This window comes from Halichoerus grypus, chromosome 4, assembly GCF_964656455.1.
Source record: "Halichoerus grypus chromosome 4, mHalGry1.hap1.1, whole genome shotgun sequence".
Taxonomy (NCBI): domain Eukaryota; kingdom Metazoa; phylum Chordata; class Mammalia; order Carnivora; family Phocidae; genus Halichoerus; species Halichoerus grypus.
This window is the reverse complement of record NC_135715.1, coordinates 94602589-94623232: the sequence shown is the minus strand read 5'-3', so window position 1 is coordinate 94623232 and position 20644 is coordinate 94602589. Positions and strand designations below refer to the sequence as shown.

General features: G+C 49.4%; 1 long non-coding RNA gene across 2 annotated transcripts in view; it reads right to left on the bottom strand.

Moving 5' to 3' along the window:
- The window catches only part of LOC118543877 (uncharacterized), a 70385-nt gene that overhangs the window by 37974 nt on the left and 11767 nt on the right, over positions 1-20644 (bottom strand). For both annotated transcript variants that reach the window (XR_013447082.1, XR_013447083.1), the window contains exon 2: positions 16418-16634. This is a non-coding gene — a long non-coding RNA (uncharacterized LOC118543877). The remainder of the gene's footprint in view (positions 1-16417; positions 16635-20644) is intronic.

Below are 20644 nucleotides of genomic sequence, written 5' to 3'. Positions count from 1 at the left end.
ATGTTCTAAGGGCCCTATTAAGCACGTCAGAGGTATCAGCTCGTGAGATCCTCAAAATCCCAAGAAATAGAGATTCTTACCCCCATTTTGCAGATTAAGAAACTCAAGTGTGAAGAGTTTAAGCATTTGCCCCAGATCTCAATGCCAGGAAGTGGTACAGCCAGGATCCAAACTGTCTCTCTTAAGTTGTCTGTGGGTTCTCTTTGCATTGGGCGACACTGGCGCACCAGGTCCTTCCCTGCAACATCCGGGTGATGCATTCGACGCGTCAACACTGAACGCACGCTCCCCACCTACTGTGTCCTCAACCCTTCCAGACTCCCACGTACACATGCAGCAGAGGTCGGGGCAGACAGCCACCTGGACTGTCAGAGGCTTCCAGGAAACTCAGGGAACACCTGGTACAACCCCCTCACCTTACAGACCAGGATATGGAGGCCTGGTGGGGGTGGGGGGGGCAGGTATAGAAATGATCTCTTTGTTCAGTGCCAGGTTTTCAGAATAGGATCATTCATACACATTCTGGCCGACTTCATAAGCCAATGCTCCCCAAAGCACAGTGCGTTGGAAGTGTTCTGCCGCTTGGAGTATCCAGGTGGGGACTTTGAGGAGGGGCGGGGGGCAGGGAGGAAGGAAGAGAGTAAGAGCGACTGAGGGAAAAGAGAAAGAATAAAAAGAAAAGAAAGAAGAAGGAAGGGAGGGAGGGAGGAAGAAAGAGAAAGATGGAAGGAAGGAAGGAAGGAAGGAAGGGGAGGAAGGCAGGGAGGGAGGGAGGAAGGAAGGAAGGAAAGAGGGAAGAAAGGAAGGAAGAAAGGAAGGAAGGAAGGAAAGGGAGGGAGGGAGGAAGGAAGGAAGGCAAGCAGGCAGGAAGGAAGGAAGAAAGAAAGAAGGAAAGAGAAAGCTGGGCCTGAATTCAAACAAAACATATTCTGTCAGGATTGAATTCTTTTTGTTTGCATGTGTCACGCACTCAGCATTTGGGAGGATGCACCGGCGTTCTCACGAAACTAAGTCAGAGGCAAAATACACCATTACAACTTAATATATCCAGTATGTAATTTGTACTTAACAGAGAGGTATCTGGGACCGTTGGCCTCCTCCCCACCCCACCCTTCAGACTTCCAGCCGCACAGTGGGAGGTAGGCCTCAATGCGACCTTTGTTTCCAAGCTTCTGATACCAGCGTCAGTTGGCGGGGCTGCAAAACTGCATCGTGTCCTCTGAGGTCCTCCTGGAGGGGAGGGGGGCCTGGACCCCGGTGCTTCCAAAGGGAGACCGGGCCCAGGAAATGCTCTGGAATGAGCCTCCAAGGCCGAGAGCCCAGAAAGAGATGGGAAACAGAGTACCCCAGCTCTTGTTTCAGCGAGAGTTAACCAAATCAACTTCCAGTCCCAGTCTCCTCCGTAAAATCAAGGCTAGCCTGGTGGAAGCCAGCTCTGAAGGTGGCCAGAGAGGCTGGTTCCCTTCCAAGGCCTGCTCAGCGCTGCCCAAAATGGATCTGTGTGTCCATGTTGCTCTTCACCAGGCTAGACACGCCGGGCCTTGCACAGACCAACTCCCCACCCCACGATCTGCAGAGCAAGCTGGGTGGTGGTAAGGACATAATTTAAAACTGTTGCCTAGTGTTCTCCTAAGCCATGCCCTACTTTGAAAAAAAAAAACAAAAACCCTTCATCCTTCAGACAACAGCTGGAAGGCTTGGCTGAATGGTGCGGCCTCAGTGCGGAGGGTCACAGGGTCCTGATCTAAGGGCTGAGAAGTCTTGCTCACCCAACTGTTGACACTCAGTAAACGGGACAGGCGGGGCTCGTGTGGGCATCTGAGGAAGAAGGCCCCCACCCCACCCCCAGCCAGAGAAAGAATAGGAAGCAACTTCTATTCAGGGTTCACAGGGGTCCCCAGCCCCCCTCCGCCCCCTGCCAAAGCCACTGGGCCCTTTCCCTGCCTCCAAGTTACCTTGTATTATAACAGGATTAAAGTATATTTAGCTCCTCTATTAGCATACTTTAGCCCCATTTTGGCCTACTTAAGGCTTCCGGCTGGCTTTGATCAGTTTTGCGTTCTACTGACCAACAGGAGGGCCCCGGCAGGCAAAAAAAAAAAAAAAAACCCAAGTGGGGGTGGGGAGTCAGACTGTGAAATTATCCTGATGCTCCTTCTCTTATTCTCAATCTTCCATTGCTTTTCTTAAAAGGCCCAGTTTACACCCAGAGTGGGCAGGAGGAGAGGGGAAGGGAGCAAGAACCAATAATAATTAGGTCTTAGTGGGAAGAGGAGAGAAAGGGTTTGAGCATCTCCTAAGAAAAGGAGGGGGGAAACCCTATAATTTCTACAGTGTCTGCCTTTTTATTGCTTGCATTTGCATATAAATTAAATCCATATTGTAGCTTTAAGGCAAGCCCAGGCTTAGAATTCCACCCAGCTCTGGGTCCCATTGTCTTATAACCCCGTTCTAGGCGGGCGGCAGTGAAATGAAAAGGGAGGGAGCTCCGAGGAAGGAGAAAGTCAGCTTTGTCGCGTTTTTAATTTGCCTGTTTGTTTTCTCCGCCAATTACAGGCAAATTAATATTTAAACTTTGGGAGGCTGTGAGGAAGTGCTTACAAAATAGGTTTCCGACTCCAGGGTGTGCGGCCTTCTGCTTTCGGCCATCCTGGGGTTGAAATTTCCTGGTGGTGAAATGAAAAATAATAATCGTAATTAAGTAACAGCTTGGACCTAGATCCTGTTTCGATTGCTTCTCTCATTGTGCCAAGGGCGCTGAGATTCACGGCGCTTCTGGAATGATCGCAGGTGGCCAGGGAGGGCTTTGGCTGGATGTCCCTGTCCTAGGCTTTCCTGTGGACCAGAGGTGGGGCCCAGCGCAGCTCCCCTCTGTGAAAAGTGGCCTCCGATTCCACTCCCATTCAGAAGAGTGTAGCCAGGGAGTGATCAGATGCTGGGGTAAGCCTGTTTCGGAACCCCACATGCTATCCTAGCAAACACTTCAGGGTGGAAGTGATCTCCTAAGGGAGATCTGCGTGAAACATAGGGGAAAGAGCCCCCATGCTTCTGTCTCAAAAACATTCCATTCGGAAGCAGTGAAGAGCAGCAGGTTCCCCCCACCTTGAGCTTCAGCCTGGCCCAGCCATAGGATGGAAACACTCTTCCGGAAACTCCTGAATCAAAAAGCAATCAATTACACAAAGTTCTAATAAAATGTCGGAGAGACAGGAGGCCCTGGCGGGGCCCAGGTATCCTTTCCGTAGGATGTGTTCTTTGGCTTATTTTAGAAGTTAATATATGTACCGTGCATTGAGCCCTCTTCCCTCCCTCCCCTCACCTCAGGATTACTGGGGCTCCTCATTACTGGTGCTGCTGGGATGTGTCATCTAATGTGGGAGGAGGCACCTAGTGAATTATTGTTGCTATTAAATCCCTCTAACAAATCTCCCTTCTGACATGACTTCAATAATCGGTTCCACTGTGTCCTTGTACCTCTTTGGAGTTCTTCGCTGCGCTAAGCCCCCTCAAAGTCAGTTTCTCGAGCCTGTGCAATAGCCTACACCCTTCCAGTTGTTCTGTCTAGAAGTTTTCTGCCTCCACTAGCCTTCCCTCACCCCACACCCCCAAATAATGTTTCTTTCCGGGAAAGAAAGCCAAAAACACTGCAGCTTCCCAAACACGGCCTCCCCGTTCCTTATACTCAGAACCTCAGAAAAAAATCCAGCTTCCCCCCATGACGCAGACCCTGCCTCTACCCGCCACCAAGGTCTTGTGAATTTCATTTCCATTTCCTTCAAAGACCACTCCAAATGCTCAGTGTTTCTCCCTGAACAACAGGGCTCAGCGCGGCGTTTTTTATTTCTTTGAAATAAGCCCCTTCGTGACTCCTCCCTGACCTGGTCCCACATGGGCACTGACAGATGGGATGCAGTTTCATGGTGAGTCTAATTGGGTGTGTTTTGCCCATTTGCTTGATCTGTATCTCTGGAAAATGTAAGCTGCCCGCACCGGAGATGCCAATTCCAGCATCTCCCACTGTGTGTCCAAAAAAAAGAAAAAGTTCAACCTGATAACTAAACTTTTTTTAAAAAATTAATTTCTTTATTTGAGAGAGAGACAGTGAGTGAGAGCTAGCGGAGGGGCAGAGGGAGAGGGAGAAGCAGAGAAGCAGACTCCCTGCTGAGGGCGGAGCCTGTGTCTGGGGGTCTGGGGGCTCAATGATCCCTACCCATGAGATCTTGACCTGAGCCGAAATCAAGAGTCAGATGTCTAATGACTGAGCCACCCAGGCGCCCCTGATCACTAAATTTTAAGACCAGTCATTGACTGACTAGATTTATCCAGTTGTTCCAAACCAATACTAATAATAAGAATGACAGCTAATATTCTTGACTGTTGATTCCAAGTCAGGCTCGGTGCTACGTGCTTTATGGAACAAGTTATCTCTCACTTTTTATGCTCACAACAACTCTAGATGACCTAGGTACTATTATTATCCCAATTTTACAGGTTATGTAACACAGAGAGGTTAAGTCATTTATCTTAAATTTCACAGCTTATAATTTGCACAACCAGGATTTAGACCTAGGCCACCTGCCTAGAGCCCGTTAATTAATGTAGCCATCTACCATGGTCCAAGAGTGCCACCTACACCAGGCCACAGGGGCGTCTGGGAGGTGCTGAGACTCTGGGTACTGCATCCTCACTCACATCAGACCTAATGACAGCCCTTTGGAATGGATAAGATCATCCCCATTTTGCTGATGAAAAGCAGAGACTCAGAAAGCTTAAGGATCATGCTCCTAACTATTATTAAAAGATAAACTGAGGCATATTAAAATGTTTAACAGATGATTTGAGTGAAAACGGATTCACATTGGGCAGCACCAAACCAGAAGTTGGTTAGGAGTGTTCTGCCTCCAGGAGCTCAGGGAAAGATTTATAAAGAGAAAATGCCAGAGCAAAGGAAGGAAACTCTTTGATTGGTTATAGCTGAACACCTAGCTGGCTGTCTCTGATTGGTTGTCCTTCGCGTTTTGATTTCATAACCTTGAGGCATTTACAGCCTTAGATTTAGGTTTCCTTGTGTAGGCCGCAGGGACATTACAGTCCCCTTGTATAATTAATTTAACACTATAATCCTCATATTTGTAGAGTCCACACCCAAAGCCAGGTCAGCGTGACTCCAAATGCCGTGTTCTTTCTGTTGTACCACCTGTTCCCAGTGCAGATCTCACCTCAGAGAATACAGCAGGGCCAGATGATACCCACTGAGTTCAAAAGCCAGCTGACTTCGTCACCGGCCTTGTGCTCAGCACTACTCAGGCAGGCCCCAGGCTCTGCAAAAGGCTACCCAACCATCCCTAACCTCATAGACCTTACCCTCCTGGACGGGGAGGAGAAAAAGTCAGACAGACACTTGGAAACGGGCCTGCCATTTGGTCCAACTAGCCATTTGTTTTCAAGATCACTGGCATTTCAAATGCTCCATTTTGATTCCAGTGTACTGCGGGGGGGAGGGGGGTGTCCCCAGACCTTCTGAGCCAGCCTAGCTCCTCCGCACCCCAGACATTCTCTGGCCTGCGCCTCACCAAGGTCACAGTCAGCCAGGTGGAATTGTCATGACAGGTGAGATTGGCCCCGAGACCCTCGTCTTTAAATCTTCTGTAGCTGAATTAAATGTTTGTCATTTTTTTAAAACTAGGAATAGACACACATGATACAAAATTCAAAAGAAACCAAAGAGCATACAGTGAAAAGTTTCCCTCCACCCCATCCCAGACATGTGCTCAGCCAAGACTTGTGCTGAGAGACATCCACTTTCCCTTCCCAGAGGCCACCACTGCTATTTTGTGTGCATCCTCCCAAAGAGAACCTATGCACATACAAGCAATTTCAAATATGTGTGTATATATATAATATATATATTATTATTCATGCAAATGGTTGCATGTATTCTGCAATTACTTTTGTCATATAAAAAAATATGCATTTGGGGGTGCCTGGGTGGCTCAGTCGTTAAGCATCTGCCTTCGGCTCAGGTCATGATCCCGGGGTTCTGGGATCTAGCCCCACGTCGGGCTCCCTGCTCCGTGGGAAGCCTGCTTCTCCCTCTCCCACTCATCCTGCTTGTGTTCCCTCTCTCGCTGTGTCTCTCTCTGTCAAATAAATAAATAAAATCTTTAAAAAAAAATATGCATTTGGGATTATTCTATATCCATCCAGAGCACTGGTTCATTCTTTTTAATGGCTGTGTAATATTTTATTATCTGGATATACCATAATTTATCTAAGAAGTCCTCTATGGAAGTAGGCTCTTAATTATTTGACTCTAACTCCTTTGTTGTTGCCAGTGTTTTACTGATAGACTTTGTATCTGCTCGCTTCGCAAGTGTGCTAATGTATTTATAGGAGAGATTCCTGGAGGTGAAAAGGAACATGCATTTTTCATTTTGATAGTTATTATCAAATTACTCTTCATAGAGATTTTATCAATTTATACTTCCAACAACATTGCATATAAGTGTCTGTTTCCCCACAGCCTAGGCCAGCACTAGGTGATGCGGACCTTTTTGATCTTTGCCAACTGGATAGTTAAAAAGCAGTCTCTCAAATTTTAAATGTGTATTTCCGCTATTATGCGTGAAGTTGAGCAATTCTGCAAATATTTTAAGAGCAATTTGAACCTCCTCTACTGTAAATGATGTCTATTCCCAGATAAATTTTCTGTTGAGTTGTTGGTTCTTTTCTTATTAACTTATAATGGCTCCTCATATATTAAAGAAATTCATTCTTTCCCGATATGATGAGTTACAAACATTCTCCCCCAGTTTTTCATTTCATTTTGCTTATGGCATTAGTTTTGTTGGTTTTTTTTTTTTCCTAAGTGGCCTTTTTTTATAGCCTGGATTCTCATTTCAACCCTGCCCCAAACTGTGGGTTACTTAATAAGCACAGTGGTGTTTGGGGATGCTGATCCTATTCAAAGGGATCAGAGGTATTTAAAATGCCCACTGAAATTCCAACGGCCAGTCATTCAGCAGCTCCAGATCGCTTTCCTGGCCTGTGGGATGAAGGGGTTAGACTAGATGCTGTATAAGCTCCTGGTCAGCTCTGGCATCTGAATCAGAGAAGCAGATGCCCCTGGGCCAAGGGTCTTGCTGTCCACTCTCCTAGCGGGCACTGCTTCTGGATGCAGACGCAAGAGGCTTCCCCTTGGCACAAGGGTCTTGACTGCCCCGAGCCACAGATTCTTGTCCCTCACCTTTTGGTCGAACCTCTACTGCCACCTCCACAGGGCAACCGGGCAGGTGTACAAAATCAGACCCAACACTCTGGCCTTCAGAGCACAAAGCAGACGGGAGTCTGGGTTACTGCAAGCAGCACTGAACTTCAGCCTTCCTGCCAAAGTCTCTGAAACATCGCCTTCCACATGGATAGTCCCCGAAGCCCCCTGGCTCTGCCTTTGGAGTCACTATTTAGGCCCACGCTGCGAGAGCTGTAATTGTGCAGGAAAACACACGTGTTTGTATTCCATTACCTGGATGATACAAGCACCCCAGACTTGGGGGCGTTGGGCCAGGTAATAGGCTCCAGAAGATCCAGACGGTGGCAGCTGTGCTGGCCTTTGGTACCGCCATCATGGTTTTCTGGAAAAATGCTGATTTCCTTCAGCTGGTCTGCATCCTCCCCTGGGAAATTTGTATTTCTTCCTGGCATCCATCCTACATCATCTCTGGCTACCACGGAGACAAAGAACTCCTTCCCTGGCATTGAGAATGGCTTGTTTTAGTCAAAGAATTCCTCTCCGGCCTCTCAAAGAAGGTCCTGGTCTGGGTCTAACAAGTCCCTTTCTCCCTCCTGCACCAATCCACAGCCTCGACTGACATTTTCTGATGTTAAAAACCTGCCTCCCGAACAAAACAGCAAACCCTCCCCCTCGGGCCTCACAGCAAAGGCCTGTCACATAGACCCTTCCATAATTTAAAGGGCGTTAGGGTCTTTGCACAAGGGAATCTTTTTTTACACCCCCGGAGCTGGCCAGACATTTCTATCTTCAGGATCACTCTTTTGGATCAGAAAGAAGGAAGATCATTCTATCCCAATACGCCATTAAAATGGCCTGTTTGAAATGCCCTGGGCTGGAGTTGGGTGCTGAGGGCAGAAAGGTGAGCAGGCCAGGTGTCCCCGGGCAGGTGGCCAGGAGAGCACGGTCAAGTTCTACGGGACAAAATTCATTGCCCTACCTGGGAGAGGAGCCCGGTGTAGCAGGCTTGCTGATGTTCACCTTGGGAGACCCAAAGAGTGTGTGACCTTGATAAGACAAGCTGTCGGGCCAGAGAATGTCACGACTAAGACAGCTTTGTTGGTGGCATCCGAGGGGAGCAGGAAGAAGGGGGTAGCTGAAAGAAAGGAGGAGCCCAGAGCACCTCCCAGTTTTGCCAGAAGTAAAGCCTGGGTCCAGCCTTGACATCACGTGCCTGCCAGAGCCGGACCCAAACACCCCTGGAGAGCCGTGGTGTAGCACATGAGTACACTGGGCCAGAAGCCAGGCTAAGGACTCGGCGGGTGTTACTTGACTCAAACCCAGCACCCCTTCGAGGGAGAGGAAACAGGCTTGCACCCATGGAATGATTTATCTGAGGTCACCCAGCTAGGAACTGGAAGCGATGAGATTAAAACGTGGGTCTGTTCACCCCAAACCCACAAATGCACTTGCTGAGTGGGATGAAGGCCAAAGGGACCCAGAAGCCTTTGTCCTTTCTCTTTGTCCGCTCCCCAAAACAGACCAGAAGCAGGCCTGGACCCCAAAGACATGGCCCTGCTGTGCGTTCAAGCTTCTCCACAAGACGTGGTGTTAGGGCGACAGGACGTCAGAAAGCACCTGTTTCATGGGGGTTCACATGTGCTCCAAGGAACCCAGGGGGCCCTGAGGCGTGGCCTTCACAGCATCCAGACGAGGCCAGCCACCAAGCTGCAGGGGCCTTGCCATCCTCAGCCAGCCCAGCGCCACTGTTGTCTTACAAAACTTTTGAATAAGATGTTATTTAAACAAAGGAATCTTGGCCCCAAATGTTTACAAGCCACTGATGAAGTCTGAGCCCCTCAACAGGGTCCAGCAAGAGGATGTCCAACAGTCGAGCTGCTTTAGCAGTGCAGGCTTGTGCTGCGCTGAGTGCAGACCCCAAGTCTCTCTAAGGAAGCCCCGAGGTCCAGCTCCATCTTCAGCCCGGGAGCACTTGTGGAGAAAGCCGAATGGCTGGGCAAATCTGCTCCTGGCAGGCAGGGCAGGCCCCAGGATGCCAGTAGCCCAGGGGTTCCAGAGGACCTGGGGGGGACTCCGGGTATCTGAGGGTCCCCAGGCATGAAGGACCAGCAGAAAATGCCTATGTTTCAGGTCACAAGGCCTGGGTTGGGGCTACAGTCAAAGGTCTACACACGCCCCACGCGGGCCTCTGCATACCCAGGTACCAGCTAGCCAAGGGGGGTTCTGCATACATCTGAGTGATCCTGGATACCTTGGTCTCTCTGGGCTTCATTCCCTCAGCTGCACTAAGGTGTCCATCATATCTTCCCCGCGGGATTGGCCCTCACTCTGGGGCCTCACGAACGTAATTTGAACTCCTGTGCCTCGGTCTCCATGTTAGTCAAAGGGGCTTCGTAATTCCACCTACCTCATATTCTCACAGGACTTAAAGGACTTAATATACGTAAAGAACTGAGAACAGCCTTGCGCATAGCAAATGCTCAAAACTATTAGCTATGGCCATTGTCCTTCCTGGGTGAGCTCTGTCTCTCCGGCCAGTGAGGCCCTCATCCGCTATGTTGCTTGGTGTTCCTCATGGCGCCTGGAATGCTCCTCAGCCCACCTGGCATGAGAGTTTCTCTTCTGTCTCTTCAATATTCTCTCCTGAGCACCTCCCCTACGTCAGCAGGTCCTGAAGATTCGCAGGTTCCCACAGGGTCTGGCCGCAAACCATTACTATTTTGAATTGGCTGAGGAAAAGAATCATTGCGACCACACAGCTGGGATGATTTGGGCCAAATTGAGAAGCCCCTTGACTTTCACAATGGATTCCGATGCCATTTTCTAGATAACTGTGCCCCGACTCTCCACCTCAGTTGACCCACAGGAAAGAAGCAGGCAGCATCTTTTGCTCCCGCCACAGCATAGGAAAAGCTCTGTCAGAGGTGTCCCAACCTTGATGGCCATCCTGCCCTGGGCCCATCGCCCCCTCCCACCTCCAGCAGGCCTAGAGCTGGGGGTCTTGGAAGCAGCAGGTCCCAGTCCTGGGCTCTGACTCGTGCCCATCTTCACTGGCATTGTTCCTCCCAGCCCTTTGTCTCTGGCTTTCTTCTCGAGCAGCTTCCCGAAGCTTCCAGGATGCGCCCTTAGGAGTGTTAGGAGTGTGGTTGCCATCATGGTGCGTGCGCACACGCACACACACACACACACACCTGCCTCTGTCAGGCTCATTTGCATAGAAATTCCCCCCAGCCCCCCTGCTTGGGCTGCAGTCCCGCTTGGCAGGCCTCCACCTGCCCCCCAGCCATGCCCTTGCAGCCTCTGACGGCCCTGAGCCCTGCCACGGTGCTTGCCCCTGCACATAGGCCCTTTAGAAATTGCATCCAAAGGGCTTTAAAACTGAATACTTGCAGAAAATCGGCCACTTTCAGAGTTTTCTCTTGCTGTCTCTCCTGTCTACCGCTGGGGCAGGTAGGCCAGCGCCCTCTCCACGACAACCCATTCTACTTTTACATCCATAGTTTTCCCCAGAGCTCTACAAGGCAGCCCAGCCTCCTGACAGGAGACGACCGACACCATCCCAGACGAGACAGGGAGGCTTCTGTCCCCGTACCCGCCTCTGCCAAGTCGAGCAAACTGGGTGCTCAGGAAGGTCGAAGGGATAATCCACGTGCCTCCAGGCAAGTTATCCCAGGACTTCAGCTGGGTTTCCAGAAACTGAGACTCACAACCCATTCCGGAATGTCAGAGCTGGGTAGGCAGTCTGGGCACTGCCGAATCTGAGTCCCTCAGACCCGTTCCCTGGGTGTGACAGGGCGGGAGCCCAGACTTAGGAGTGAGCGTGACCGCCACCAGCATTGGGGTGTTCTCAGCACCACTGACTGGGCACCCACTATGCTCAGGCACTGCGCATTCAGTCCTCACCAGAGCACTACCAGGAAGGCTCTGTCAGCCTCGCCTTCTTTTTTTTTAAAGATTTTATTTATTTACTTGAGAAAGAGAGAGAGAGAGAGAGCATGAGTTGGGGGGAGGCAAAGGGAGAGGGAGAAGCAGGCTCCCCACTGAGCAGGGAGCCCAATGCAGGGCTTGATCCCAGGACCCTGGGATCATGACCTGTGCCGAAGGCAGATGCTTAACAACTGAGCCACCCAGGTGCCCCATGAGCCTCTCCTTCTTAAAGATGAGGAAACTGAGCCCAGAGCTGAAGGAAATTGCCCCGAGATCCCTCAGACACATGGATGAGGGATTCAAGCCCAGGAAATTTGGCTACCACACTCTTAGCCACCTCATTGTGTGCCCAAGTAGGATTAGACCCAAGTCCTCATTCTCCACACACTTGCTGTGTGACCTTGGGCAAGTCACTCCATCTCTCTGAACAGCTAAGATGGCGGGAATAATACTTTCTTTACAATAGCTAGCAACAATGCAGGACAGACCTGCCCATAATGAAGCCTTGGTAAATTTACCCATTTGTTCCTGCCTGATCCGGGTGAAATCTGAGAAAAGCCTGCCTCTCACCCTGGTGTGCTTTAATACGGTTGCTACTCTTGTTTGCATAAATCCATTATTAACAGGAACCGGTTCCCCAGAGAACACATCCAGCCTCATGATGAAGCCAGCCCGTGTTCTGAAAAGGGAGGGATCTGCAATAGGACTTTCTCAGGGTCACAGGTGGGTTTGCCTATAAGGTATACCTCTAAGCCGGACTGTGCACTTTATGTGTAGACACCTTTAAGGTGGCATATGGCCATCCATTTAAAGCTTCCGTGCCTTCGCACCTGCTATTCCCTCTTCCCACATCCTTCAAAATTCAGTATGGGCAGCATCTCCTTCAGGAAGTCTTCCTTGACTGCATCTATGTTCACACACCCCTGCTCTGGGGTTCCTTAGCACTCCGTCCCAGCACTCATGACCCTACTTTCTTCTAGCACTTACCACTCCATCTCAGGGAGCTGCTTTGCGTCTTCCCACTCAGTGGTTGGTCCTCACCTCACCCTTCCAAGTGCAATTAAATCCCCTATGGAGTTTTTTAAACAGACACATGCCAAGGTGGCCTCCTTGAAGCTTTGAGAGAGGTGGGTCTAGCACGGGACCCATGGAATCTGGGTTTGAAGAACTGCAGGGGTGGTTCTGCTGTGCACCAACAGCAGAAGCCTTCACGGCCAATCCTGTATCCTGGTCTCCATGGTAACCCCAGCATCTAACAGAGACCTGCACCCAGTCTGTACCCAACAATTACTCACTGGCTTAATGCCTCAGTTCCTCCTATCCCCCCATTTTTGCCAACCACTATGCACAATTTTGAGAATACAGCGGCAAACGGGTAAGCAGGTAGAGAGGAAGGAGAAAGGAATGGAGAGATCTGACAGCTACCTGGCTACCTCAGGCTGCTGAGGGCCTTTTTGAGTCTAATTATGAACAACCATAACCCTTTTCGAAATCTCTAATTGAAGTATAGTTGATACATGTTATTAGTTTCGGACATACCACATAATGATTCAACACTTGCATACGTTACAAAATGCTCACCACGGTAAGTCTAGTTATCATCCGTCTCCACACGAAGTTATGAGAATATTATTGACAGTATTCCCTATGTTGTACTTCTCATCACTGTGGCTTATTTATTTCATAACTGGAAGTTTGGATCTCTTAATCCCCTTCACCTATTTTCCCCGTGCCCAACACCCCTCCCCTCTGGCAACCATCGGTGTGTTCTCTAGAGTTCTGAGTTTGTTTCTATTTTTGTTGTTGTTTGTTTGTTTACATAATCATTTGTTTTGTTTTTTAGACTCCACTATAAGTGAAATCATATGATGTTTTTCTTTCTCTGTCTGCCTTATTTCTTTTTTTTTAAAGATTTATTTATTTGAGAGAGAGAGCGCATGTGCAGGGGGCAGAGGGAGAGGGAGAGAGTCTCAAGCCGACTCCATACTGAGCACGGAGCCCGACGTGGGGTTCGATCCCACGACCCCAAGATTACAACCCAAGCCGAAACCAAGAGTCAGATGCTCAACCTACTGCACCACCCAGGCGCCCCTGTCTGACTTATTTCTCTTAGCATAATACTCTCTAGATCCGTCCATGTTTTTGCAAATGGCAAGACTTCATTCTTTTTTATGGCCAAGTGATATTCCGTTGTGTATGTATATCACTTTTTTTTAATCCATTCATCTAGTAATAGACACTGGGGCTACTTCCATATCTTGGCTATTACACATGAGGCTATAGTAAACATAGAGGTGCGTGTATCTTTTCAAATTAGTGTATTCATTTTCTTTGGGTAAATACCCTGAATGATGACTATAATCTTAATACCCTTGCTTTGGTGGTTCTTGACGATTCTCCAAAGCGTTCCTCCTGTGAAGGAAGCAGGGCAAGGATGATAAACCCCATTTCGCAGACGGCTTTAAAGAATTTTAGAGAAGGCAGAGATCTAAGAGATCATTCTGGTGACATCCCATTTGTTTTTCGGTCAGGAAATGAGGCCTGTGGAGAGTGAGGGGAGCTCCTGATGGCCAGAGTTATAACCCATGTCTCCCGATGTCCCTTGCTGTGGTAGGGGGCCGTGTCACTCGGCGGCTGAGGGGAGGGGAGGCCGGTGGCTCTGCCAGTTTGACAACACAGCTCTACCTCTACCTCGTCCCAACCTCACTCTCTTCCCTCCTGGCTCTTGATGACAACATGTCAAGGGAAGTCCTGGCAGGTCTCGGGGGGCGCACTGGCCCACGGAGCCGACAGCATGAAGTTCAGTCCCGAGCAGCCATCTGGTTGTTTCAGGTCTCCTCTCTGGTTAGATTCTCTGCTCAGGGACGCCTGGGACACAGCAGGCCATGCCTCTTCCCTGGAACTCACCCCCTGGCTTCTAGAACAGCCTCTCTCCCATCACAGTGTCCCTGCCTCTGGTCCTTCCTTGCATGGCAGTGGTTCTCGGGGCTCTCTCCTGGGCCTCTTCTTGACCCCCTGCCCCCCTGAGCCCACTTTCGCTCCCACCCGTGCAACAGACCCCACATCTGCACCTCCGACCCATACTGTCTCCCAGACCCTACCCAGGACCACCACGGCTGTGGCCAACTAAAAGTCTCCCTTGCCACCCAAACTCAATATGCTGGTGTCAAATCTCACTATCCACCTTCACAAAAGACAAGTCTCTCCTCTACCTGCATTCCCAGCCCCAGTCCACCCCACACCCAAACCTGGCTGGAGCCTCAGCCGTCACTTACCCCTCTGCCACCACCAACCCGTCCACCGGTCCTGTCCACTCAGGTTTATAAGCATCTCCTGGCTTCTTTCTCAGCCAACCCACCAGACAGCGTCTCAGCTTCCAGCCTCACCCCTCCACCCCCCTGGGTCAGGGCACAAGTAGGCCACATCACTGAGCTCTGCGGGGGCTCAGGCTCCCCACTAGCCAGCATCTCTGGAGGGCAGGGGAGGGGAAAGGGCTCCTCGTACTGCCCATCACAGTGCTAGACTAAGATAGAAGGTTTTGTGGTGCCTTTCAAACATTTTCTGCCACAAGTCACAGTAAAAACAAAAAATTCCACTGCAATCTGGTACACATAATACGCATTTGAAAAAAAGCTCACGTTACACTTATCCTTACTGCATAGGACAGACCGACTCACATTTCCCGTACTATTCCATCCAAATTTATCTTCTGCACTTTCTTTGGAAGTTAGTTGCAACCCCGCGAATTGATTTCATGACTCGCTAAGTGGTCATGAAGCATAGTTTCAGAGTCGCCTGTCTATGGAATTTGCATTTTGAGCCTCATGGACGGCGCATTGTACCCAGACCTGCTCCTCAGAGGGAGGGTCCAGGAAAGCAAGGATCTTCTGCTGGTGCAGCCTTTTGTGTTGGGAGCTTGCATGTGAATCCAACCGATGAGGTGAGTTGCACTGTGGCAGGTCCACGAATGTATACAAACATCTGTGGGTTGCCAGGACCTGGCGAGTCAGGCCCATGTGTGGGGGGTGATATACGTCAGAGGATCTGCGTGGCGGCAAGAAGTCGCTCAAGTTGGTGTGACCAGAAGTGTCTGAATACGTGTACACAGGTGAGCTGATAGACACGCACTTGCTCTTCAAGAATCATAACAGAATCACAACAATCCATGTTCCCTGTAGATGTGAGCCTACTCTTGGCGGCAGCAGGGATGGAGAGACTCCTGAGAGAAGGAGCAGTGGCCAGGCCCTGGGAACCCAAGGAAGCTCACGAATGGCCCGGGAGAAGCTGCGCCAGCCTAAGGCCTGGCGGGTCCATGGACACAGTCATTGATCGGGGGGAGCCACACCAGGAGAAGAAAGGGGGGCATCCAATGCCCAGCGGACCCCCCCCCACACACACACACACACACACAGAGCCCCAGCCTTCCTTTCCCCCTATGCGTTGGACACGGTCCTCCACTCAGGCTTCTCCCAGGTTCCTCCCCAGGTCTCCCCTTTGCCTCACGGTCACAGAAACATCACAACTGTGGCGTCTCTTCCGAATGTCTCATTGGCCATAGCATGTACTCTATTTATACCAATTCACATTCTAGTTCACCCAATAGGACCCAGCACGTGTGACAATCCCAGATAGGCCTGATCACGCCTGGGTCTGCCATTCATACTTACTGCTTCCTCTAAAAGATTTTCTAATGTCTAAATGCCTACACCCTGAGCCCGACCAGGGCACCCCAGCCCTGCTGAGAGCCTTCCAGTGACTCCCTGCACTGGAAATCAAACCCTGAGGGCACAGGCACACAGGCCCTGCCTGCTCAGCCTCCCGGAGCCCTCCCCCACACACCCTGCCCCCTCTTCCCACACCTCCCTGAGTGCTGGCCATGGCCACACACATCTTCCCCCAGAACTTCACGTGCTGTTTCCTTCTCATCGTGCAGAACTTAGCTCAGATATTAATTATCCCCTCAACAGTGTTGGCATGAGAGGATGGGCTTTGGGGAAAGCCTACATTAGCTTCTTCCTCCCATAAAATCCTAAATGGCTCCCTCCCAAAGACACATCCAAAGAAACTCCCACCTTAAGAAAAAACCATTTTGAGACAGATCCCCTGGCCCTGCTTTCCAACCAAATACCCCTCCAGGCCTTTCCATCTAAAATTCAGTTGCCACCCCTGACCTCCCAGTTTAAACATCTGGCATCCTTTTATAGAACTAACATTGTGGGACATTCTTATCTTTGTGTTTACCTGTTTATCTGTTGGCTCTCCGACGAGACTGTGAGGTCCATGTTGGCAGAGGTCTTGCCTGTCTCATTCAGGCCCACATTCTGGAACATAGCAGCTGCTCTGCAGACATCTGTTGAATGAATGGGTTGACCATCGTTTTGCCAGGCCCATAGCTAAGACCTCCTTATACAGAGATCATTGTATCCATCATCAATACCTCCGAGTTGCTCAAGACCATCTGAAGGAGAAAGGAAGGAAAGCGCAGTAAGGGAACTATGTTTACTGAAAGCTAGAAGCTTTGCAAACATGATCTCGTTCAGTCCTCATAATAGTTGCAAGAAATAAGTATCAGCCACCCTGGCAGTGCCACCCCGTTCTCCTGGCTCCCACCAGCCGCATGTATCCCCCGAGGTATCTCTGTCAGTTGACTTATTGCCTGCCCCGTCCCCCTCCCCAGGCAGCCCAACCCCTCTGCGTTCTGCTCCCACAGTCCCTGCCCACCTCTTGGGTCTCTCAGTGATAAGAGCAGCAGGAAAGGAGCCCCCCCCAAAGAAACAACTAGAAATGCAGCCATGGTGAGAAGCTTCTGTCCATCAGGGTTCCCCCGGGGCCCAGTGGGATATAGGCACCCATTGATAATTTTGTGACAACGTAAGGGAAAAAAAGGTTCTGATATCAACGTCAAAAGAAATAAAAGGTTGTATCTACCCAGTGTTTACAACCGTCAGCCTGATGGGAACAAATGGACAAGAGCCAGAAGGCGCTGGAGAAAAGCAGAAAATTGCGGTTTGGAGTGGTGGGGTGGGAGAGCTACACTACGAGTGGTTGGTCTCATTCAGTTTTATTCTTGCCTAAATGCTAGTCTTGAAAAGAAAATATTAGGAGGGACAGAGAAAAAGAAAGGGAGGGGGAGAGGGAGGAAGAAAGGAAGGAAGGAAGGAAGGATGGAGGAGGGGAGGAAGGGTGGAGGGGAGGAGGGAGCAGAAAAGTAAATCCCTGGCCAATTTTTTCCTGGAATCTGACTGCTGTCCACAGAGTAGGAGTCCCAGAGCAGCCCTTGCCACCAGTGGGCAGAGAGGTAATGGTAGCCAAAAAGAAAGACAGAGCCAAAGGCATCAGAAAGAGACAGGTGTCCAACCATGTCACCTATTCCCCAAGCGGCAATCATGGGGCATCACTCTCAATCTGACCCTCAGGGGGCTCAGCCTTCTGCCATCACCGCAAAACCAGCATGCCGGCTCTCCCATCTCTCCTGCACACACGCGGCCCCCAGCTCAGTCCACACCTTCCCCTTCAATCCCCTGTTCCCTGTTCCCTTTCCCCTTCAAGAGCCAACTCAAAACTCTCCTAAAAACAACAACAACAACAACTCTCTTCTTCCCGGAAGCATTTCTGGATTACCTTTCACTCTGTGACTCTTTGGGAACTTGCTAATGTTTGTCTTCCTCATACTGTGGGATATTTCATCAAATTGCAACAAATCTTTAATATTTGGAAAGAGCATGGGCTTTAAATCCCAGCTCTGCCACTATCTAGCTGTGTAATCTTGGGCAAGTCGCTTAACCTCTCTGAGCCTCAGTGTCTGAAATCATCAAATGGAAATACTGATACACCCTTCAGGGCTTGTCTAAAAAGTCAGTGAGATAATATATACACAAATATCCCAGAGAGCGTTGGGCAAATAGGAAGCAGTCAATAAATTGTAGTTCTTATTATAATGTGTGGCATAAAATTCTATGAAAGAGGGGGAGACGAACCATGAGAGACGATGGACTCTGAAAAACAAACTGAGGGTTCTAGAGGGGAGTGGGGTGGGAGGATGGGTTAGCCTGGTGATGGGTATTAAAGAGGGCACATTCTGCATGGAGCACTGGGTGTTATGCACAAACAATGAATCATGGAAGACTACATCAAAAACTAATGATGTAATGTATGGTGATTAACATAACAATAAAAAATTTTAAAAAAAATTCTATGAAAGCAATTGTGCAATTGCACTCTGAATTACATCACCTTGACGAGGAGATGTGAAACTCGCTGAGGAAGAAAACCGTCCCTCGTAAGTCTTATGTCTCTCCCTAACCCCATCCCTATTCGCGTCAGACCATGCAACCCGTAGTTAGCAAAGGATCAGGCAGCCAGGCTGTTGAGGTTCAGTCTCAAGACCCTGCCCACCAGAGCTGGACTGCCGGTCCACCCAGCAGATGGGGCCAGCTCAGGACTAAGAAGGAGCTGGGGGAAAGGGTGGGCTCTACGTGAAATAGGGCTGGAGACTCTGTTCCCTGGGGTTCGGTGTCTTGGGATCGCCAGTCCTCACGTGCCCACCCTGCCCTCCTGCACCAGGAGCCTGCAGCCAGGAGAACCTGAGATCATACTATTTCTTGGAAGGGTCTGGAAACCAGCCCCCTGGGCTCCCAACTGTCTCCCCATGAATGTCCCTGCTATGGCCTACGTTTTAAAAGCTCTTGCCAACCAGATAAGCTAGAAGAATATTAATAATAATGACGACTACCATTTATTAAGGGCCAACAATATGCCAGGTATCTTATAAGTGTTATTGATTTTTAAATATTTATTGAATAACAATACATTTATTTTCCCATTTTTATTAACCAAAGACACATGTAACTGGCAGCCAGAGCTCCTGGTCAGCATGAAACAGCATCCATGAGCCCAAGGAACTGCTCTACCTCCCACCCAAAGCTAGGAAATGTCAAGTGTGGTTGGCCAAGGCAGCCTTAGCAAGTGGAGGGCGGAAGTTTCCAGCAGTCGCCTGAAAACAATGGGACTTACTATAGGTCCCTCCTCCCCAGGATACTCCTGTCAAAGACCTCAAGTAGGGAACTGCTGAGCTCATCCAATCATTTTATCTTGCAAATGCTAGGCTCCCATCCAGAGATGATAAGAGTCCTACTTAAGATCACACAGCTGGTGGCAGAAGCTGGCCTCGTGACCCCAGCACCATGTTCTGTGCCGGAAAGCGCAGCGTGGCCTCCCCGGGGTAGTGGTCAAGCCTGCCAGAGAAGTTGCCCCATGCTCTATCCCTCCTTTGGGGAGCCCTTGAAGCCCCGCCTCAGCCTCTCTAGGCATGTACTCACACCCCTGGGGCTCTCTTTGACTTGGGACTCCTCCTCCTACAGGCACTGAGCATAGGGATCCATCATGCACGGGTGGGGGTAGAGTGCCTACAAAAGCAATCCAAAATAAAACAGCCTAACCAGAAATTTATGTATAAGGAAATGTCAAATATCAAATTACCTCCCCCCAAATTGTTTTAGGAGCCCTTCCTTTACCAATGCCACAGGCTCAGATGTACCAGTGTAGATGCCCTCCTAATTAGCCCTCTTCCGGTGTCCTAGTAGAAAGGGTGGGGCATCCTGGGGCTGCTTAAAATATATACATATTACATACAAACTATAGACATATAAAATATATATGTAAGAAATGAATGGAAACGAAGAAACATACTTGCTAAGGATTAGGTCTGCCCTCACCAACAATATATTCTCAGAACATGCTTCATGGCTAATGAATTTTTATACATCATTGTTATCCACACATCTATATTACCAGAGAAGTCTTAAAGATGCAAATAGAGTTTGCTAAAGACATACCATTACCAGGTTCTCCGATACCAAACATTTTACCATGTCTTTAAAACCAGGCCTCAGATTTTCATCTGAGGAACCTGCCCTACCCTGCTTGAAATTCAAACAAATATTTACTAGTTGTCCAGCTACCAGTGGAGCAAGCTCCAAGCTGGCTTGGTGGGGTGGGGTGGGGTGGGGTGGGGTGGGGTGGGGTGGATTATGGCAGGTCTGCTGGCTACATTGTTTTGAGAATGGAATTGTCACCAACCCAAAACGTTCACATCCAAGGTGTATTTTGTCGCCTTCCAAGAGATGCCCAGGGACTCATAGGTTTATTCCAATTACAACTGCCATGCTTAAAACCCCTAAGAACTCTTCTGGAAGTGTGTCGGGGCATGTGGTACACTCTTCTGAAAATCGCCAGTGATAGAGAAGTTTCTTGCTTCAAGGAAGATCTGAGTTTGGGAAAGAGTCAAAAGTCCTTCTGAGCCAAGTCTGATGAATAAGGTGAGTGATCAGACCGGGAAAAGCCATTTTGAGCAAGAGCAAGGTCTGGATATAAAATCACAAAACGGCTTTTATTTGTCTGTGACAGGGCATGTGTGTGAATATGTGATTTGTACACTAACTCACAAAGGTCATTCTGAAAGAGATGCTC